The 12,061-nt window shown below is 37.1% G+C and overlaps 1 protein-coding gene across 7 annotated transcripts in view; it reads left to right on the top strand.

Moving 5' to 3' along the window:
• Positions 1-12,061, top strand: part of LOC149705038 (uncharacterized) — a 149,199-nt gene that overhangs the window by 76,519 nt on the left and 60,619 nt on the right. For all 7 annotated transcript variants that reach the window (XR_016381504.1, XR_016381505.1, XR_016381503.1 and 4 more), the window contains one exon: positions 9,037-9,151. The gene's annotated coding sequence lies outside the window, so the exon portion shown is untranslated. The remainder of the gene's footprint in view (positions 1-9,036; positions 9,152-12,061) is intronic.

Here is a 12,061-nt window from a genome sequence, read left to right as displayed (position 1 = left end):
TTTGGTTTTAGGATATACGCGGCGATCAGCTAGGGTTACGAGAAACAGCTAGGGTTACGAGAAACGTCTAGCCTCCCTAAGGTGGGATCGACCACCGAAGGTTTTCGCAATTGCGCTTTTTCCTTACTATTATAATGGAAACGAATCGTATATATACCCCAAAATTTTAAGAAAGCGGGAAGAGGGGTACCCTTCACTTTAAACGTCAATATTAGCAAAGTTTGAGAAGATAATAGGTATAACTTTATTTTAAACGATTTAACTATTATTAATGTTAATTATTGAAGATTAAAATAATTAAAAATAATTATATTTATTTAAATATTAAAGATAAACCTCTCGTGCAAAGAGAGAGATTATCATTGCCTCCTATATCTACCAAGGCCCGTGCATGCGATATATTTCCTTCATTGCCTCCTATATCTATCAAGGCCCGTGCATTGTGATATATTTCATTCATTGCCTCCTATATCTATCAAGGCCCGTGCATTGCGATATATTTTTCAAAACAACAACAAAAATGGGAAACCCCAACTCAGAAACATAATAACGTTTTCATTGGATATATATATTTATATAATCTTCTTGACACGGAGAGGTAATATTTTGGTTTTCCCAACTTGTCTGATCTTGAACTGTTTAAAGCACTTCGCGTGCGTGAAACTATTAATACAGTCGTCCCAACTTGTTTTTCCTATTTTTTCTCCTGCTCTTGGAGCTTCGGGGTTTTTGGAGAATTGAATTTGCGCGATGCCCTATTCAACGCAGCTGTGCTCGACGCTAAATTTTTCCAAATTTTTTGCCGCATCTTTCGGCTGCCTCTCCCACAGTTTTTTTTTTTTTTTTTTCCAAAAAAAAAGTCTCTCTGGAATTTTTCATATTTTCTTCTACTTCTTTCGATTTATATATATATATATGGAAAAAAAGAGGAAAATTCTTCGTATAATTCTATCCTCTACCCTCTTTCTCTGTATATTCTACAGTGGGGTCGGATACTTCACAAATTGTTCGGTTAACTTAACCAAAATCTTATGTTCCAAAAATGGTGGTAGGAGACTCTATGAACGAGTTTGCCCCAAGAGTGAGACATCCTAAACAAGATATAGTGCTTTACGGACAGCCCCTTAAATTTAACATAAGAAACTGAAAGACAATGCTAATTTAATTAAGGGGTCATCCATAAAACACACTCGTAATCAAAACTCTTTTGGGGTATCCCTTGTGGCGAAATGTCCTTAAAACATTTTCGACTGTCACTCTTCTTAAGTCTGTCTGTATGTAACGCTACGTATCTATAGCGCAAAACGTGCTCGTACTTCCATTGCAGTCTTTTGTAAAGATGAAGTAGAAGTATCCAGCCCCGACAAGAATACAACTGAAAAAAAAGCCCTCTGCCCAACCTCTCGCCCAAGCACTATCCTCTTCAGGATTTTGTTGGATAAAATTTTCTTTCGTCTTTCCCCCACGAGATGGGGCGGGCGAAGAGTTCATATATATATATAGTCTCTGTGTGGGCAGAAAAATTAGTCGAACGGAAAAACTGACAGAGGAGATGAAAAAAGTTTTCGCCTGGTCGAGATTAAAAAAATAAAGCGGTGAAAAAAGAAAAATAATTTTTCCATACTTTTTCATATTCCATACAATGGTTGGTATATACTTGTACGTGATCTTATATTAAAGAATATATACCAATTGGATTTAGTCTGAAGAACCAGAGGCTTTGTGGGATTATTTTTTGCCAGTTAGGTTGCCTCGTCGTTGTGGTGGTACGTACCATCAAAGGCAAATGTAGTGAAAGAAAGTGCAGGCGGTAAAAACTGGATGGGAGTATGCCTTGAAAATGATACCCCCTATATGACGTACCACGTTCTCGGATGATCTCCGTTTCGCGTGGCATAATATCTAGAATCACTTATTCTATACAGTTTTTCCAGGAAGGTTTGAAGTTCAAAGGTCAAACTTTATCCAATGTTCAGACTATATAGCTAAAGTTCAAACATCCCTTCTATAAAAGAAGTATTTCAAATGTTTTTCTGTTGTAGGTTTTGGCGAATAGACTCATTTGGAAACATTGCACGTGTGCAATTGTTTTGAATATCAGTTGTTGTGGAATAAGCAAGGCCTAAAGTTTTCCTAGAGGTCGCTCCGGGTCATGGGTCATATGAATTCACTAGCTTCAAAAATGTTTTCTTATTTCGCTGTGGAAATACTGGAAATCCATAAAAAGTCATTGAATTTTGTATTGTTTCATTAAGCGATCCATATTATTACTACCGTAAATTAATATATATTCATGGTATTAGCGTGCTGGTAAATTTTAGATACTATACAACATTCTGACTTTTCTACGTACAACAAATGAAAGTGAAAACTAAAATTGATCATGGAAAATTAATGATTTTAGACAGTCAGGGAAAACATGTAATCTCAGGGAAAATTTTCAAATTAGAAAACTTATAGATAGGTAAATATGTAGAGTATAGAGTTTCGACCTACATTTCAAAGAATCTATACTTCGAACGAATACACGTATAGTATTGACACCCATATAATATCTTCGTACACTCTTTATACCTCGGATGCAATGACAGTGCCATTACTCTCTCTTATAGTCCCTGATATCTCCTCTCTATAAGCTGAATGCTATAATTTATACGATCCCGTTATAAAATATACGATAAAGGAGAAAGGAAATCTAAGAAATAGAGCGCTCTCTTTTTCCTCTCTCTCTCTCTCGGTTCCTCTTCAGCCGGGATCCTTTTTCCAAGAAAAAAGGATGGTGGGAAGATGTGGAGAGAAATTGGATTCGATGTGGCGTAATATCCGATGCTGTCAATCGAACCCGGGGATCGAGCGAGCGCTGGATGAGAGCTGCCAGCCGGATTTTGGGGCGTTTGATTGGCAGGTGGGGCAGGATGTAGTGTATATATAGATAGATAGATATATAGGTTAAATGCGCCGGTGCAGTGAGGGTTCATACTCTGGTGCAATCCAGAACAGGGGCCCTGCCTTTCTTATACAAGCCCACTGCATACTTTTCGTGCAAGAACCAAGAGCTCAGCATTTTTCTATAAGAAACTAGAAGACTATACCCACCCAATGAGAGCTGGTACTTTTAGGGAGCATGCGCCGAGGTTATAGAAGAAATATACGCACGCGCCAGCATACGCGTCACGTGTTTTTATTGACACCCTGAGTGAATGATTGCCATTGATAAATACTCCATCTCATGGGGCACTCGCCTACCTACCCATGGGCTATTCTTCCATATATAAGTTAATTTATACAGTTATATCCTATCTTCGGAGAAACGATACTGATTTAGAGTGTTCACCGATATACCCTGATTATAGCAAAGGCAAATATGAATAACGGAAAGTGACGTACGATTCAGTATAGGCGATGCGTTCCTGATTCGCGTTGTCGCTAAGGAAACGAAAACGTATTAGTCATACAATGAGTTCATAAGATATGTTTCATAAGTTTGTTACTGGTTACAAACTGGAGCTTGTCATGAAGTGACGTAGGTCATAGATTCGAGGTAAAGCGACGCCTGGTGAGGAGGTGCTATCAAAGGGTTAGTAATGCAGAATAAATAATAACAAGATGGACTGCAAAATTAATTGAGTGTATAGTCAATTCTCGCTGGTCGTTCTCGAACTAGCTCGAGCTGTAAGTCTCTAGCATTACGAAACATAGGTAGTAAACTTATGGTATTAGTCATACGCCCCGAAATTCGCTTCTACTCCTCTTTGTCGTACTCTCTCTTATTTACATTTACTCACGCTAAACTCAAAATAGCTTCTAAATGTTATTCATTCACTAATTTAGTCAAACAATTTTGTTTTCACAATGAATGTTTAAATTTTTTTGTTGGGAGGGGGTTACATTGGCGATTTTTTTTTTTTTTAACTTTGCTAATGTTTTTCTAACGATACGTAGGAAATGAATAGAACTATACGCAATTGTACAAACTCGATTTAAACGCTGTTCTATCATTGGCTGATGATTCTTAGTGAGTCACGTTAAACCAAACCTCGTGCTTCTGTTAAAAAAAGAAAGTCGCGTGATTGTGTTCAGTATATACGAATGGACTCAAAAAAAATCACAATGGAACTTTTTTTGGGGAGCGCCGAAGTAATTTTCGATTCGCACTTCGAAAGATTATTGGCGCGAAATGCTGAGGGTGCCAAGCACGCTATTAGTCACGTGGGATCGCCTGACGACACTTTCAATTGGATTTGGCTCCATTAGCGATAGCCCGCTCAAATTTTGGCGGGGAAGTTAAGTTAGGGTCTGGACCCAAAAAATAGAACGGAACGGCGCGGGTAGAGACCGCGAAATTAGCGACCCCTATCGACGTATATATCAATCTAAAAGATGCCCTGGGATTTTTTTTAGAGGTTGCGGAAAATTCCGAATTGAAAACTGGACAGGGTGTTTGTTACTGTATGTATCTCAGGAGGCAGAGTTATTTTTGAAAACAAAATAACTTCATCACGAGGGCAAACCGTGTTATTAATTAAAAACCATTTTAATTAACAAAAATTGGTCAAGCCATCGCCGAGAAACTTATCACAAACAGAGACACTTCACTTTATACACCCTGTACACTTCTGAAATCGGAATATAGTCCTCCTCTAAGTTGATATATTATAGAGCTCTCTTGAATGTTTGTTGAAATTGATTCAACATGCAGAAAATGTAGAGTCCCATATATTTTTCGGTTTAAAATACACCCGTCCAGTAACCTTTCACTCATTGCATTAAATGTATTGAACAGTGAATGTAAAGCGAGTACACCCGACGACAAGTCGAATAAATTGTTGATCCAATAGATGGCGTTTGATGAAAAATTCCTAAAATAAATTAGACATACCCTCCGCGTGGGGATAGAATTTCTGGCAAGGATATGAATGAACATCCCCTATTTTTTAAAGTTAGATAATAGAGTGCACGTTCCTTGTACTATGCATTGCCTACAGTAATAAAGGCCTTGGTATGAGCAAGTAGTGATATCTAGTTTATTAGGGAGAAGTTTTAAGATGCTTAAGTATTCGCACGCCATATAGTCCCAGTACCCCTTTCAAAATACAAGGGGGGGATGTAAAAGGAGGCCGGGCTATTTCGCTAAACACTCTCCTCAGTCGGAAAATACGTAATTTTCGTCATTCGCTCGGCGCTGACGTGAGTTTTCAAGATCCAATGAGATGCTGGTTGTAATTTAGAGGCGGGGATTAACTCCGGACCTACGTTTGGACTGGAGATAAAGCTGGAAATGTGGCGAATTTATAACTTCTCCCTAATAAACTAGATATCAATTCTTCCTAAAACACAAAATAATTCGTAACTGGTTTAGGGTTCCCTCTTGTGGCAAAATCGGTCATAGAAGTTACAAAGTTGTCCTTTTTAAACTTCCTGTATTTTTGATTAACCGCATTTATTTTAAATTGTAACTGAACTGGGGTTTGTTAGAGAAGGCTGTGGTGGGGTTTTAGACAAGGCGGGGTTTGCGGTACCGGCCCCCATCAGTCACGGTGTTGGTATACGTCAAGATTCATTTTGATTTCCACATTTCATCGTTGAGGTTTTCATTCCAGTCATTCCAAACCTCCGCAGAATCCTGGGGTTTATTAAAGCTATTCTTACACTTATTTTTCAAGGGGAGTTTGTAAAGCGGTAAAAGTAAAGGCGCATTAATTCGCGACGTTAAACCTATAGGGATGAAAAGAAGCCGAGAATCAACATACTTTGAAAATGATAAAAATATCTTCTGACAGGTTTACGAAACTTTTAGAAAGTAAAAGTTTTAATTGATTTATTTTTGCTGCGCTAAATTTTTGGGAACTTCTAATGACCCTAAAAATATTTGGCAGTGTTCATTTTTGCGCTGCATTCCCCCACTGTTTAAGTATAAACTAAATATTTATTAGCTGCAAATTAATATATAGGCAATTATCCTTTACTAAATGTTTTTGGGCATTTGATGAATTTTAGAAAGTAAATTTTGTTTAATTAACTGGTTTCAAATCTAATTAATACGTGTACAAAAGCAAAACCATATCAACTATCAAAACGCCACTTATTTGATTGACAGTAACTCAATAAACTTTATTACATAGCCACCACGGTTTCGTCCGCTATGACCTTTATGACCTCTCACTTCATACAAATCTGTATCTGAAAATAGACCGTAACAAACGTATCCCCGGGCAGACTTTCCTCAGCCTTGACCGTTCAAATATAATCCAGTATCCAAAGGCGAACCAAAGTAGCCTCAAAATAGTCCTGGACCCTGCTTGGACATGGAACTCTGATGGAAATGGTTCCCACCTCCCCCCCTTCAACAACGAACTTGGAAACAGACATGGGCGAACCCTCTGCCTCTCCCACTCCCACTCCTCAAAGTTTTTTAGCGGGGAACGAGTAGCTCACTCCAACTGATTTTCCATAGTAGGCCTTTCCAGTAAACCTCGCTCCTTTCCCAAACAAAACATCACTGTAACTTTTCACTCCTCTCACTGCTCATTTTATCTCGTAGTTTTAATAAACCTCCTCTCATCTCAATTAGGATAAAAATTAAAATGTTTCACTCCTCTCGCTGCTCATTTTCTCTCGTAGTTTTATTAAACCTCCTCTCATTTCAATTAAGATAAAATTAAAAGTTTTCCACTCCTCTCACTACTCGTTACTAAACCTCCTCTCATCTCATTCTCAATTAAGATAAATTACCATTAAGATAAATTCGATTAAAACCTAGGCCCAGCAAAACTTCCGTGTCACTGCAATAATTATGGCAACACTTATTGCAACATATGCTTTTGAGCTTCATTAGTTGTTGAATCAAAATAAGACTTGTAGTGTAAAGCCCGACTACCTATTTTGTCCAGAAACTTCCGGAAAGCAGTGATTCTTGAACGATAAGCCTGAAGACGAAGCCGCTGGAGTTCTACCTTAGTTTTGATAAGGTCCTACACTAAAGCAAACTTTGTTTCTCGATTTATTTTCTAATTTTGGCATTTTAAACTAAGTTTAATAAGTATCACCCAATAAAACACAGCTCGTCAAGGCACACCACTGGTGAGAGAAGCGGAAACTGTCAGTGTCAAAATTTTCTGCAGCTTAACTCTCACACTTCGTTTATTCTATTGAATCTTGTGTACCAGCGTTTCCCACACTACCAGCCTAGCAACGTTCCTCGAACATTATCAAAGTTTTGGTTCAGCCAATAAGCATTCGTATTTCACTAGGCTACGTGACTGTAGCCTGTCAAATACAATTTGTGTTTACAGCATGTTCAAAGCTAGAGAGCCTTGTCTCCACCTCTATGAATCACTAACCTTCGCCTTGGCTTAACAATATACCCCCGTTACTATTTCAAAGCACAGTAAGGTTTACAATTTGTGTTTACAGCATGTTCAAAGCTAGAGAGCCTTGTCTCCACCTCTATGAATCAGTAACCTTCGCCTTGGCTTAACAATATACCCCCGTTACTATTTCAAAGCACAGTAAGGTTTCTTTATTTCCCTCCCTTGTCTCCCTAACCCCACCCAGAAACAGTGGATAGTTTTTGATTATCTCTCCTCTCCAAAAGCCTGAAAGAAGGAGAGAACCCCCTCTCCCAAAACATTTTTCGTCCCACTCACCTCTCACACTCACGAGCCATTGCTAAACGTTTGGTTTTCAAACTCACCCCCTTTTACACCCCTTTTACGCCGCCCGTAGAAACTCGCGCTCTTTTAAAATTTGTATTTTGAATTGGCCAAGAGGTTCACTCCAATGTTTCATGATATTAAATCGTGGCCCTCATTTTCTTGCCTTTTATTTTGTTAGAGGCCTACCACTCCCACTCACCCTCCACTCACAATAGTATAATTTCTGATTCTCTCCTCTCAAAACGCTCATTTCGCTCCAAAAGGAGAGGAGAGCGCCCATGTCTGCTTGGAAATATCGAGGGATGCAGTTGTTGCGTAACCACTGTTACCTAACCGCTTGCGAGGCTGTGTTTGGACTCCCCAATACCGAAAAAATGAACCAAACTTGCCGATAACCAACGTTGACTCACAGTTTACAGCGAGTGAAACCCTTGACTAGCATTAATACTTGAGGGGAAGTCGATTACCTGAAGTTAAATATAGTTCCACGTATTTATATAGTTTCACCAAGAAGTGATATCTAGTTTATTAGGAAGAAGGTAAAAGATGCCTAAGTATTCGCGCGCCATAGTCCCAGTCCCCCTTTCAAAATACAAGGGGGGACGTAAAAGGAGGCGCCGGGCTATTTCGCCTCTCCTCAGTCGGAAAATATGACTGTAATTTTCGTCATACGCGTCGCGCTGACGTTGAGTTTTCAAGAACCAATGAGATGCTGGTTGCAATTTAGTGGCGGGGAGAACTTCCGGTATATCAATGTAGTCGTATCCCAGAGCCATAATTGTAACCCGAGTATTGCACTGTTGGTAATTGACTTCTGCGTTTAAGATATTGAAGAAATAACGTACTCTATACTGAAAACCTTCCATGGTTGTAAGAAAAGTGACTTTTATTGATTAAGGAAAAAAAGCTAGTGTATGCTGGATAGTGCGATAATAAAAAAGAAACCTGCATATTTTATCGGGTTAGGAGAGACTTTTTCCCGGCACGTATTGGATTATGCAGGTACTTGGATATCCCCGTCTCCCACGCCCCAATGTATCTTAACATTAAATTGCGTGTATTATTATGGTACGTTTGCCTTTCTTCTCAGTGTAAGGTTAGATAGGTAACGCATTTTCTTATATACGTCGTCTATACTTTAAGGATCCGGTGTAGTTGTAGCCAATACGAAATTTCCTGTATTTTTTTCTGTTATGTATTTTTTCTGCCACAAATTTTGTTTCTTTAAAATACTTTGCTGAATAATTTTGTGGTTCATATTAATTAGTTTATTTATTTATTTATTTATTTATTTATTTATTTATTTATTTATTTATTTATTTATTTATTTATTTATTTATTTATTTATTTATTTATTTATTTATTTATTTATTTATTGAAGATATTACAGTCAAGATATCTTCAACAACAGTTGACGGGGAATTGTGGCTTCAGCAACAACTCGCGAGGAATCTTATCTTCAGCAAAGTTGACCTGAGCCAAAAGGAAAACATTGGGTAAGCTTTGAAATATTTAAATAATAAATAAAAATTCCAAAATTATTTTTAAAAAGTATGATCGAGCTACAAAACAAAACAAAAGCAAAGTAGCGTGTACTGTATAAATGTAACCTTCGTATTAAGGATAAGGAAGGAATATTAGTAAAATTCTAAGCCTCGGCCCATTGATAAGGCCTAAGGGATCTTTGGCTAAGCCTTGCCCGTTCAAACGTGAAGGAACGAACCCGAGTGCATGCATTGTTTGTTTTCTTGAAGGAAATATTCACTAGACTTCCGATAGATGGTGTGGTGTGCGTATTATAACCCCGCGGGGTAGTATTCGTATAGCAAAGTTATTCAAACTGCGAGCGAAATAAATGGGGTCGACTAATCTGCAGGTACTCTGAATGTCTGAAATGCAGTCCACGGTAGGAAAACTACTATTTATAGTATGCAGGTTCGGTTCACATTTACAAATATAAGAAAGCAATACTATGATTCATTGCCTAACATACAGTCGAACAAAATTAGAGTTTCAACTCTGAAATCTCTTGACTAAAATGCAGTACTCTGAAATGCAGTCCTCTAAAACTATTAATTTCAACTCTGAAATCTCTTGACTAAAATGCAGTACTCTGAAATGCAGTCCTCTAAAACTATTAATTTCAACTCTGAAATCTCTTGACTAAAATGCAGTACTCTGAAATGCAGTCCTCTAAAACTATTAATTTCAACTCTGAAATCTCTTGACTAAAATGCAGTACTCTGAAATGCAGTCCTCTAAAACTATTAATTTCAACTCTGAAATCTCTTGACTAAAATGCAGTACTCTGAAATGCAGTCCTCTAAAACTATTAATTTCAACTCTGAAATCTCTTGACTAAAATGCAGTACTCTGAAATGCAGTCCTCTAAAACTATTAATTTCAACTCTGAAATCTCTTGACTAAAATGCAGTACTCTGAAATGCAGTCCTCGAAAATTATTAATTTCAACTCTGAAATCGGTTGACTAAAATGCAGTACTCTGAAAAACAGTCCACGAAAATTATTAATTTCAACTCTGAAATCTCTTGACTAAAATGCAGTACTCTGAAATGCAGTCCTCTAATACTATTAATTTCAACTCTGAAATCTTTTGACTAAAACGCAGTATTCTGAAATGCAGTCCTCGAAAATTATTATTTTCAACTCTGAAATCTTTTGACTAAAACGCAGTACTCTGAAACGCAGTCGTCGAATATTATTAATTTCAACTCTGAAATCGGTTGACTAAAGTGCAGTACTCTGAAATGCAGTCCTCGAAAATTATTAATTTCAACTCTGAAATCTTTTGACTAAAACGCAGTACTCTGAAATGCAGTCCTCGAAAATTATTATTTTGAACTCTGATATCTTTTGACTAAAACGCAGTACTCTGAAATGCAGTCCCCGAAAACTTTTAATTTCAACTCTGAAATCTCTTGACTAAAACGCAGTACTCTGAAACGCAGTCCTCGAAAATTATTATTTTCAACTCTGAAATCTTTTGACTAAAGTGCAGTACTCTGAAATGCAGTCCTCGAAAATTATTATTTTCAACTCTGAAATCTTTTGACTAAAACGCAGTACTCTGAAATGCAGTCCTCGAATATTATTATTTTCAACTCTGAAATCTTTTGACTAAAACGCAGTACTCTGAAATGCAGTCCTCGAAAATTATTAATTTCAACTCTGAAATCGGTTGACTAAAGTGCAGTACTCTGAAATGCAGTCCTCGAAAATTATTAATTTCAACTCTTAAATCGGTTGACTAAAACGCAGTACTCTGAAATGCAGTCCTCTAAAACTATTAATTTCAACTCTGAAATCTCTTGACTAAAATGCAGTACTCTGAAATGCAGTCCTCGAATATTATTAATTTCAACTTTGAAATCGGTTGACTAAAGTGCAGTACTCTGAAAAGCAGTCCACGAAAATAATAAATTTCAACTCTGAAATCTATTGACTAAAATGCAGTACTCTGAAATGCAGTCCTCTAAAACTATTAATTTCAACTCTGAAATCTCTTGACTAAAATGCAGTACTCTGAAATGCAGTCCTCGAATATTATTAATTTCAACTTTGAAATCGGTTGACTAAAGTGCAGTACTCTGAAAAGCAGTCCACGAAAATAATAAATTTCAACTCTGAAATCTATTGACTAAAATGCAGTACTCTGAAATGCAGTCCTCTAAAACTATTAATTTCAACTCTGAAATCTCTTGACTAAAATGCAGTACTCTGAAATGCAGTCCTCGAATATTATTAATTTCAACTTTGAAATCGGTTGACTAAAGTGCAGTACTCTGAAAAGCAGTCCACGAAAATAATAAATTTCAACTCAGAAATCGGTTGACAAAAATGCAGTACTCTGAAATGCAGTCCTCTAAAACTATTAATTTCAACTCTGAAATCTCTTGACTAAAACGCAGTACTCTGAAATGCAGTCCTCGAAAATTATTATTTTCAACTCTGAAATCTTTTGACTAAAACGCAGTACTCTGAAACGCAGTCGTCGAATATTATTAATTTCAACTCTGAAATCGGTTGACTAAAGTGCAGTACTCTGAAATGCAGTCCTCGAAAATTATTAATTTCAACTCTGAAATCTTTTGACTAAAACGCAGTACTCTGAAATGCAGTCCTCGAAAATTATTATATAAACTCTCTATTGACTAAAATGCAGTACTCTGAAAAGCAGTCCACGAAAATAATAAATTTCAACTCTGAAATCTCTTGACTAAAATGCAGTACTCTGAAATGCAGTCCTCGAAAATTATTATTTTCAACTCTGAAATCTATTGACTAAAATGCAGTACTCTGAAATGCAGTCCTAGAAAATTATTATTTTCAACTCTGAAATCTATTGACTAAAACGCAGTACTCTGAAATGCAGTCCTAAAAAATTA

Source organism: Phalangium opilio, unplaced genomic scaffold (assembly GCF_054372755.1).
Source record: "Phalangium opilio isolate 3A_F unplaced genomic scaffold, DU_Popi_V2 ptg000014l_1, whole genome shotgun sequence".
Lineage (NCBI taxonomy): Eukaryota > Metazoa > Arthropoda > Arachnida > Opiliones > Phalangiidae > Phalangium > Phalangium opilio.
Note: the sequence above shows the minus strand (reverse complement) of the source record. Positions and strands in the feature narration are given on the sequence as shown.